Source organism: Triticum dicoccoides, chromosome 2B (genome assembly GCF_002162155.2).
Source record: "Triticum dicoccoides isolate Atlit2015 ecotype Zavitan chromosome 2B, WEW_v2.0, whole genome shotgun sequence".
Taxonomy (NCBI): domain Eukaryota; kingdom Viridiplantae; phylum Streptophyta; class Magnoliopsida; order Poales; family Poaceae; genus Triticum; species Triticum dicoccoides.
The window spans coordinates 40,751,836-40,762,608 of record NC_041383.1 but is presented as its reverse complement, the minus strand read 5'-3'; the positions used below and the strand labels follow the sequence as shown (position 1 = coordinate 40,762,608).

The 10,773-nt window shown below is 47.9% G+C and overlaps 3 pseudogenes; 2 read left to right on the top strand and 1 right to left on the bottom strand.

The window, feature by feature from the left end:
* The window catches only part of LOC119367014, an 11,670-nt pseudogene extending 7,019 nt beyond the window's left edge, over positions 1-4,651 (top strand).
* A 1,010-nt stretch (positions 4,652-5,661) lies between these two features.
* LOC119362005 lies at positions 5,662-6,900 on the bottom strand (annotated as a pseudogene).
* A 1,833-nt stretch (positions 6,901-8,733) lies between these two features.
* On the top strand, positions 8,734-10,209 carry LOC119362004 (annotated as a pseudogene).
* Positions 10,210-10,773: the final 564 nt, after the last annotated feature.

Below are 10,773 nucleotides of genomic sequence, written 5' to 3'. Positions count from 1 at the left end.
ACAAATAATATATCAAAAAATTCAGAAAAAAAAACTAATTCAATTCAAAATGTTAAAAATACAAATAATATATCAAAAAATTCAGAAAAATAAAACTAATTCAATTCAAAATTCTAAAAATACAAATAATATATCAAAAAATTAAGAAAAATAAAACTAATTCAATTCAATATGTTAAAAATACAAATAATATATCAAAAAATTAAGAAAAATAGAACTAACTCAATTCAATATGTTAAAAATACAAATAATATATCAAAAAATTCAGAAAAAAAAACTAATTCAATTCAAAATGTTAAAAATACAAATAATATATCAAAAAATTCCGATCGTGCCTTTTCCACTTAGTCTCCCCTCGTGCCGCGATCGAGGAAGACCAATCGGCTTAAGGTCAGGAACAAAGTCAACACAAAACTCAATTACCTCCTCATTTCCATAGCCCTTGGCGATGCTTCCTTCTGGCCTAGCACGGTTACGAACATATTTCTTTAATACTCCCATGAACCTCTCGAAGGGGAACATATTGTGTAGAAATACAGGACCGAGAACGAAAATCTCTTCGACTAGGTGAACCAGGAGGTGCGTCATAATATTGAAGAAGGATGGCGGGAACACCAACTCGAAACTGACAAGACATTGGATCACATCGTTCTGTAACCGTGGTAGAACTTCTGGATTGATTACCTTCTGAGAGATTGCATTGAGGAATGCACATAGCTTCACAATGGCTACTCGAACATTTTCCGGCAGGAGCCCCCTCAAAGGAATCGGAAGCAATTGCGTCATAATCACGTGGCAGTCGTGAGACTTCAGGTTTTGGAACTTTTTCTCCGCCATGTTTATTATTCCCTTTATATTGGACGAGAATCCAGACGGGACCTTCATACTGCTCAGGCATTCAAAAAAGATGACCTTCTCTTCTTTGGTCAGAGCGTAGCTGGCACGACCTTGAAACCATTCCGGATGCCGGTCATCAGGGTCTTTCAAATGTTGCTGGTCCTGCCGTGCTTCCTTTGTATCATTTGTCTTCCCATACACGCCCAAGAAGCTTAGGAGGTTCACGCAAATATTCTTCGTAACGTGCATCACGTCGATTGCAGAGCGGACATCTAGGACTTTCCAATATTCTAGCTCCCAGAATATAGATTTCTTCTTCCACATGGCTGCGTGCCCGTCAGCTCCCTTCGGAACTGATTGTCCGCCAGGACCCTTTCCAAAGATGACTTTCAAATCCTTGACCATATCAAATACCTCAGCACCAGTGCGTTCCGCAGGCTTCGGCCGGTGATCTACCTTGCCGTTGTAATGCTTGCCCTTCTTTCTTACTGGATGAATTTTCGGAAGAAATCGACGATGCCCAAGGTACACGTTCTTCTTACAATTTGGCAAATGTACACTTTCAGTCTCATGTAAGCAGTGCGTGCATGCATTGTATCCCTTATTTGACAGTCCCGAAAGGTTACTAAGAGCAGGCCAATCGTTGATGGTTACGAAAAGCAACGCTCGTAGGTCAAATTCCTCTTGTTTGTGCTCATCCCACACACGGACACCACCCCACAGCTGTAAAAGTTCATCAACTAATGGCCTTAGGTACACATCGATGTCGTTGCCGGGTTGCTTCGGACCTTGGATGAGCACTGGCATCATAATGAACTTCCGCTTCATGCACAACCAAGGAGGAAGGTTGTAGATGCATAGAGTCACGGGCCAGGTGCTATGGCTGGAGCTCTGCTCGCCAAAAGGATTCATGCCATCCGTACTTAGAGCAAATCTTATGTTCCTTGCGTCAGCTGCAAAATCTTTGAACCATCTATCGATCTTTCTCCATTGCGTTCCATCTGCGGTGTGTCTCAACTCCCCGTCCGACTTACGGTCCTCTTTGTGCCATCGCAACAACTTGGCATGCTCTTTGTTCCTAAACAGACGTTTCAACCGTGGTATTATAGGAGCATACCACATCACCTTGGCGGGAACCCTCTTCCTGGGTTTCTGGCCCTCAACATCGTCACCAGGGTCATCGCCTCTGATCTTATAACGCAATGCAGTGCATACCGGGCATTCATTCAAATTCTCGTATTCACCGCGGTAGAGGATGCAGTCGTTGATGCATGCATGTATCTTCAGAACCTCTAAACCTAGAGGGCAGACAACCTTCTTTGCTTCGTACGTACTGGCGGGCAACTCGTTATCCTTTGGAAACATATTCTTCAACATTTTCAGCAAGTTTTCAAATGCCGAGTCAGCTACACCTGCCTCTGCCTTCCATTTCAGCAAATCCAGTGTGCAGCCCAGCTTTTTCAGACCATCATCGCATCCGGGGTACAGCGCCTTTCTGTGATCCTCTAACATGCGATCCAAATTCTCCCTCTCCTTTTCAGTTTCGCAGCGTCTCTGTGCATCAGCAATGGTCCGACCAAGATCATCAACGGGATCATCACGTGCCTCTTCTTCACCTTCCCCTTCACCTTCAGCATCCTCCATGAAAGTATCACCGAAATGAGCAAGATAGCTTTCATCGATGAAATCATCCCCTTCTTCATCTTCTTCCATTATAACCCCTCTTTCTCCATGCTTGGTCCAACAATTATAGCTTGGCATGAAACCGTGCCGAAGCAGATGCATGTGAACATCTCTTGAGGAAGAGTAACCCTTCTGATTCTTACAGATAACACATGGACAGATAACAAAACCCCCCTGCTTGTTCGCATTAGCCACTACGAGGAAATCTTTCAAACCCGTAGTGAACTCGCCGGAGAGTCGGTTACCGTACATCCATTGCCGATTCATCTGCATTATTATAATATAAAATATATAATTAACCATCATGCATTTGTTAAACTAACTAGCTACAAACAATATAAATGAAACAATGAACTGCACACATGCATATTTTATCAATGACACATCAAAGGTTCATCAAGTTGCTAACCGCGATCGAGGAGTGTGGCTCCAACACTTCATGTCATGTTTGTTTCATGCTCTTGGGGCATTTCATCAAACACCTTATGTGCATAAGAGGAACCAAAAGCAAACCTACACCCACTTGTGAAGAGAATGGCTCCAAATGGCTAAGTGTTGGCTGCTGGATGGGTATATATAAGGGAGGGGCTTTAGTTGCGGTTGGCCTGGCAAACCGTGACTAAAGGTGCCCGAAGGCCTTTAGTCGCGGTTGTCCTGGCCAACCGCGACTAAAGACCCTCACGTGCGCCAGCTGGCCACCGAGCGCCCTGGGCCCAGGCCTTTGGTCGCGGTTCACCTCCAGAACCGCGACTAAAGGTCCCATTAGTCGCGGTTCCTACAGCTTCGCGACTTATGGGGCTGGACGGAAGCCTGTTTTTCCACCAGTGAGAAATTTGTAAATTAACAAGTATTTGGATGTTAGATCTATCGGATAACTATTTTCTAGGGCTTATACCACACTGCAGTAGTACATTACCACTCCAGTTTCTAAGTATATCTGGGAATTCACTATCAGGCTCTCCAAATGCATTTTTCAACACAGCTCCTTCATTACAGCTTTGGATCTCAGCCGGAATCAGTTCGCAGGCAACCTTGAGTGGACACGATATCTTTCTGAAATCAGGCTACTGTTGTTAGGCAGAAATAAGTTTGAGGGACAGATCCCATCAAATCTCTGTTGTCTCCAATACTTGAGTATAATTGACATCTCTGGTAACAAACTCCCGGGCTCTGTACCATGGTGTATTGGTGGCATCCCATTTGAAGACCCTGAACTTGAAGCTTATCCATTTTATTGGCCCAGAACCTCCATTTACTTTTTTGGAGGGGGGTTTGGTGTGTTCTATGATACGGAATTCTCATATAACAGTGATTATGAACTCCAAGGCTTCACCTTCTCCACTAAAGGGAACCCATACACATACGGACACAACTTCTTCATGTCGATGTCTGGCATTGACTTGTCTGCAAACATGCTGTCAGGAGAGATTCCGATTGAGATGGGGAATTTGAGCCACATCAAGTCTCTCAACTTGTCGAACAATTTCTTTACTGGCTCTATCCCTGCAACCTTCGCAAACTTGAGCGAGATTGAAAGCTTAGACCTATCAGAAAATAGGTTGAGTGGATCAGTGCCATGGCAGTTAACTCGGCTGTCATCCCTGGCGGTGTTTTCTGTGGCATACAACAATTTATCGGGGTGTCTACCAGCCAGCGGTCAGTTCAGCACATTCGATATGGACAATTACAAAGGGAACAACAACCTTAGATCATGCACTTCAACTTCAAGTCCCATGGCACCAAATGGTGTTGCAGGAAGTGTGGCTGATGATTCTGACCCGATCCTTTACGTGGTCAGTGCCGTTTCATTCGTCATGGCATTTTGGGCCACTGCCGCATTCGTATTTTGCCATGCACTTGGACGGCGTGTTGTACTCAAACTGTAATAGGTAAAGAGACGGAGGGCTAGCGAATACCGGTGAATAGTGACGATTTACACAGCAGAAATTTTTGTAAACTGTGCTTTAGTAATCTGCTTTCCGGTTCTGTTGTAAACTATGCTATCATTTGTTGCTTTATAGAAGCTTTGTCTCAGCAGAAATATTTCCAATCTGTTCTTAATCTGTTCTTGTGTATGAATGTGAGTAAGCCTGTTGAAAATATGAACTTGAAAAGAGACTGGGGTGCTTAGGAGGTAAGAAGATGCTGCCATCTGGGGTAGAATGGTGCTTAAGGGTGTGTTTGGTACCATTCTCAACCTAGTATGGTTGTTCTCCCCTTATACATGTTGAACATGCATTTGTTGTTGTTTGGTAGCGGTGTTGAGACATGTTGAGCTGACACTTTGTTTGGTAGCCTGTATCTGTTTAAACATGCTGAACAATTTTGAATTCCCAAAAAAAATTGAATGGTGAACAAAATTTTAAAAATGTGTACAAAATTTGAAAAAGTGAACAAAACTTTGAATATTTTTCTAATTTTAATTATTTTGGAATTATGAACATTTTCTGAAACTTTAAATAAATTTTGAGAAATTCTGATTTTTTTTTATTTTTTGAAAATCTGAACATTTTCTAAAAAATTTAAAAAATGAATATTTTGTGGAAATTTATTCAAAATTTGAAATGATGAACATTTTTAGTTTTTTTTGGAAATTATCTGAATATTTTTTGATGTTTTTGAAAATGTTAACAAGTTTTGAAAATTTTGAACATTTTCTGAAATTCTGAACATTTTTTATAATTTAAAAAAATTGAATTTCTGAACATATTTTGAAACACATCGTCACTCGCATCACTCGTGCATGCAGACCAGCGAACGGCTACTGATGTGCTCTCTCTTCATTCATGCATGCTACAAGGGTATCTGTGCAGACTACCAATCAACCAAAAGTGGGTTCAGTAGCACGAAATTTACCCTCATGCACCCTACCAAACACATCCTAATTATCACTGGTGGGGATGTGAGATGGTTGGATTTCTTGAGAGCCCATGATTTCCTTTTGCAAGATATACCATCTAATGAGATGGAAGGAAGTGTGTCTTCGTGAATAGCAGGGCAGTCTATGGTTTAAAGCTCTTTTAACACTGAACTTTTTTTGGCAAACTTGGCACTGTAAAAGTACAATCTCAGTTTGAGGACGACTCCCAAGGTTGGTGAATCATGACTTTTTTTGGCTGGGAATCATCAGAGCTGTAGGCGTGGAATGGTGCACAGTTCATATTATGGAGAACGATCGATATCCTCGGTGCTTTACATTTTTCTCACTTGTGAAACTTTTGAGACGTAACATGATAAACTTTTGAGAGTGTTTATTTTCCTTCGTTAGTCGGTTGAACGTACAATGCCATTAATCTTTCTGCCGGCGTCGAGGAAGAAGGCCGCCAGGGCAGCCCACTCCGCCAGCAGCTTCTCCTCGCCTCCGTCCCTGCACAACGGCGGGAAGAAGAGCCAGAACGACGGGCGACGAACACCACCACAATCACCGTCGCCACGGCCCGCGACGGCGACGGCCACCCCCTCGCCGCCCACCGCCGGGCGCACCACCCCTCGGCGACGCAGCAGACGCCATGGAGCAGGAAGAAGGCGGTCATCCGGCCGTCCGGCCGCCGGAAGCTGAGGTAGTACACCATGCCCTCGTGCATCAGCCTGGACACCAGGAAGGTGGCCAGCACGCCGGCGGGGCTCCCGGCGCGCGCGCGCACGGGGACGTACACCGACGGCCGGAGGATGGCCGACACCATGAGGTTCCACCGGCGGCCCCAGAAGTCCCGCAGCGAGGAGGCCAGGTAGGGGCGGTCGAACTGCGGCTCCGTCTCCATGCCGAGCGCGCCGGCGGCCGCCGCGATGCAGGGGAAGAAGAGGTCCAGGAAGCAGTATATGTGGACGCCGTACAGCGTCCGGCGCGCGTAGGGGTGCAGCCGAGCGTTGTACTGGTAGATGCCGAGGATGGCGGCTATGGCGGCGACCTTGGCCGCGCAAGAGACGAGCGACGGCAGCGGCTTGGCTTTGGGCGCTCCCGCACCGGAGGGGCGGAGCTTGACGGGGAGCAGCGTGGTGAAGAGGAACGGCAGCACGGGGAGCGCGGGGTCGAGCGGCCCGCGGCCGGCGGCGAGGAGGGCGAGCTTGAACGTGCAGAGCCAGGTCAGGAAGAAGGCGGCGGTGCCCCGGACGATGGCGGAGGAAGTGAGGGCCAGGGGAGCGGCGGCGAGGAATGGGAAGAGCGGGAGCAGCGAGACGAGGCGCGGGAGGCCGGGGCGGAGGAGCGACGAGGCCATGCGCGCGTACAGCGCGGCGGCCGCGGTGGCCAGGGACACCATGGGGATGCTGTCCCGCAGGAGCTCCATGGCCGTCGCCGCTTGCCGCGCGCCACCGGCACGGCACGGCCGCTGTCTGCCTGTCGCTCTCGCACGGGAGGAATGGATCTGGCAATAATGTTGAGTGGCACGCCCGCTGTGGCGGACTGGAGCTGTCAGTGTATTTTAACCAGAGCAGTGCTACACACACGACGCTTGCAGCCGAAATGTGGACGACACTACATCACAAACCATCCACTGGCAAGTCTGAGCAGCCGTAAGCGCTTGGATCAGCTATCGTGCATGCATCGTTCAACACAAAATCGTCCATCAAGTAGTTCCGTTTTAACCACAGTGTCGTGCCCACGTGAGGTTGTGATAAGCTAATAAATTGTGGATGGACAACTTCACAAGATGGGCACACACTTATCAAAAAATGCTCCACAGAATCATTTTGTGAAGTTTACGAAATATCAAGATATCACATCATACATGGGAAACATAGAGAATGGACAGAAAATTATCCTTACAAATCTCTGTCAAAAAAAATAGTATAATCACTCGCGAGGTGCGTGCGAAAAGGTAAGAGCATTCGCAACTCAACCATCAAAGCCATCATTTTTGTCCTGGCGAAAAGGCTGAACATTGCTCGGACAAAAGATAATAATCATGTCTTTCAAACACAACTTACTTATCCGGTTTAGCACCTCGCAAACCCCAACCCATACGCGAGACGGATGATGCGTCCGCTATGTCGGACCTGGCAAGCCAAAGCCACTCAAAATTGCCCAAATCGACAGCCTCCCTCACCGCATAAGCCCTCCTCCTCTGTCCTAGCCATCGACGTCCGCTCACCGCCATGGACCCTGGTTGCAGAGTTAATGAGGGCCCTTGCCATTGTGGCAGTGAAAATGAAGAGTGTTCACTACTAGGGATCCACCCTCGATGCACCTTCGCATGCGACTGAAGCGGTGGCGCTGGGTACTTTTCTTTGCATCCAGATCCCTCGACTCTCTTCTTCTCTTCTATCCAAGCCCCTGACCTTGAGTACTATATTTCTCATGTTTATTATACTTTTCCACTTCAGTGACTCTTTTTGGCTGATGCATGTTTCACGTACTCCCTCCGTCCAAAAAAACTTGTCCCTCAAATGTATGTATCTAGCATCAAGTTAGTGCTAGGTACATCCATTTGAGGAACAAGTTTGGGACAAGCTTTTTCGGACGGAGGGAGTATATTCGTGTGTCTATGTTTCTTTTCTCGATCGAGACAGTTCAGCCATGTAGTGTGCTAACCTTTTTTTTTTTGAACATTTATGTACTTGTGCTGACTCCCTATTTCTTTTCACGTCTACTCCGCCTATGTGGCCGCCGAAGGCCACCATACCGGAGACTCTCTGGGCCACCACCTTCATTGAGTAAAGGACCATACATGTTGAGCCATATCATCATGACAAACAGCATGAATAAAATTGTATGCTCGATGTGTCACGGCCTGGGAATTTTGAATTGAGAAGCGCAACAAGCCGGTCAACATGAAAACAAAATTTAGTAGATGAAGTACATTTAGATCATGAAGGTGAGCATGAAATTTGTTTAGCTAATCTCCTGCAAAAGAAAAAAGTTTGTTTAGCTAAGGTGGTAGACAAATAACCGGTGTCCGCCCGCTACCTTTAGTCGCCATCACATCACTGCTGGTCGCCTTATGATATACGTATGTTAGTGTGCACGGCAACGCAACCTAAGTACCTAACCAACACACTTTTGTATTTCGTGTGCCAAGGCACATATGTATGCACCACTGCAAGAGACCAACATAAAATGTAGCTCGTTACCATTCCTACTCTACTACGTGGTGCACCAGCAGCATGTATGCATGCGTTCGTCGCCGGCCGACACCACCGAAAGACATGTTCCCGCGCTCCACCACGAGCAGCATATAAACACACGAATCTACAGAGATCGACCCATCGATCGACATGGCTTTCTCCCCTGGCACATGGCCGGTGATCACTACTACAATCTTGCTGGCATGGGCGGCGGCGGCGAGCGGCCGCGGCATCAACGTGGGTGACATGCTGATGATGGACAGGTTCCTCCGGTGGCAGGCCGCGCACAACCGGTCGTACCCGAGCATGGGGGGAAGGCTGCGGCGCTTCCAGGTGTACCGCGGCAACGTGGAGTACATCGACGCCACCAACCGCCGCGGCAACCTCACCTACCAGCTCGGCGAGAACCAGTTCGCCGACCTCACCCGGGAGGAGTTCCTCGCCAAGTTCACATCTTACGACGGTGACTATCGCACCGAGGATGATAATGCAGTCATCACAACGGCCCAGGGCGCCAACGCCAACATGTGGTCGTCTGGCGGTGTCGATGTCTCCTTGGATCCGGCCAGCGTGGACTGGAGGGCCAAAGGAGCCGTGGTGCCGCCCAAGGCGCAAACCTCATCGTGTTGTAAGTGAACATCATCCATTTTCAACCTGATCAAGTGTTGACGTATAATGTCCTGCCTAGTCTCTTCCATCAGATTGGTTTTTTGATTGCATTGGTTAGAGCATGCACTTCTACATGGTATCGGAGCCAATCTCTTCCATCAGATCGGTCTTTCGATTGCATTGGCTAGAGCATGCACTTCTACATCAAGTACTCCCCTGTCCCATATTATGTCAAAAACCTTTTATAATATGGGCCGGATGGAGTAATAAGGAGGTTTGACTAACTTTGTTTGATGCATGCGTGGATGGACAGATGTAGTCAGCAGCTGGGCGTTCGTGGCGGTGGCGACGATCGAGAGCCTCCACTCAATCAACACGGGGAAGTTGGTGCCCCTATCGGAGCAGCAGCTGGTGGACTACGACCAGTACAACGGCGGCTGCAACCGGGGCTCCTTCCGCAGGGCCTTCCACTGGGTGCACCAGAACGGCGGCCTCACCACGGAGGCGGAGTACCCATACACAGCGGCGCAGGGGACCTGCGACACCGCCAAGTCCGACCACCACGTCGCCGCCATCACCGGCCACGCCTCGGTCCCAGGCTCGAATGAGCTTGCCATGAAGCACGCCGTTGCCAAGCAGCCCGTCGCCGCGGCCATCGAGCTCGGCAACGACATACAGTTCTACAAGAGCGGCATCTACTCTGGACCCTGCGGGACGCGACTCCAGCATGCCGTCACCATCGTCGGCTACGACGCCGATGAATCCACGGGTGAAAAGTTCTGGATCGTCAAAAACTCGTGGGGACAGACGTGGGGTGAGCACGGCTACATCCGTATGCAGCGCAAAATCCTCGGGCCCGGGGCTCTGTGGCATGATGCTCGACGTTGCTTACCCGACCATGTCAATGTGAGCTATACTGCATCAAGCGTCATTGATCTACTTCACCGTGTATGTATCAATTGTAATTTCACTGGAAGACTACATACATACTATATGAGGCATGTGCACGTTAAACATATGGAGTCTGAACCACTTGTTTTGCATGGGACGGCTGAGACAAGTTGACTGACCCAAATAGAATTTTCAGTCCAACTTATCCCAAGCCAATACCTTCCTCACCGTTCTCCTTGGGTAAGGGTACTTGCTTGGAGGAGGGTGTCTCATAGGCTCATCTGCTCCTGAGAGTTAAGGATGAGAACATTATTTCAGGTTTTTAGCAGTTAGGCGATATATCCTCCTTTCAATTATGGAGTCACTTTTTTTTTGCGTGGAACTATGGAGTCACTTGACCGAATTGTATTCCACAATCAAAGCTATCAAACTAGGTCTACCTATATAAGGGCCAAACGAAACCCCTACAAAGGGGCAGGTTGACGCGGGGGCAAATACCTGTAACTAGAACAGCCCATAGATGGAATGGCGGTGGCTGATCAGCCGAACGACGACAACACTGTCCTAGCCAAGCTGGGCCCCATCGTGGCCATGCCATGACGGACAAAATTTGGTGTTTTGACCCTTTGACCGAAGTTTAGCCGGATCTGACCCTCATCCAAAAATATTTCGGGATCTGATCCTTTTGGC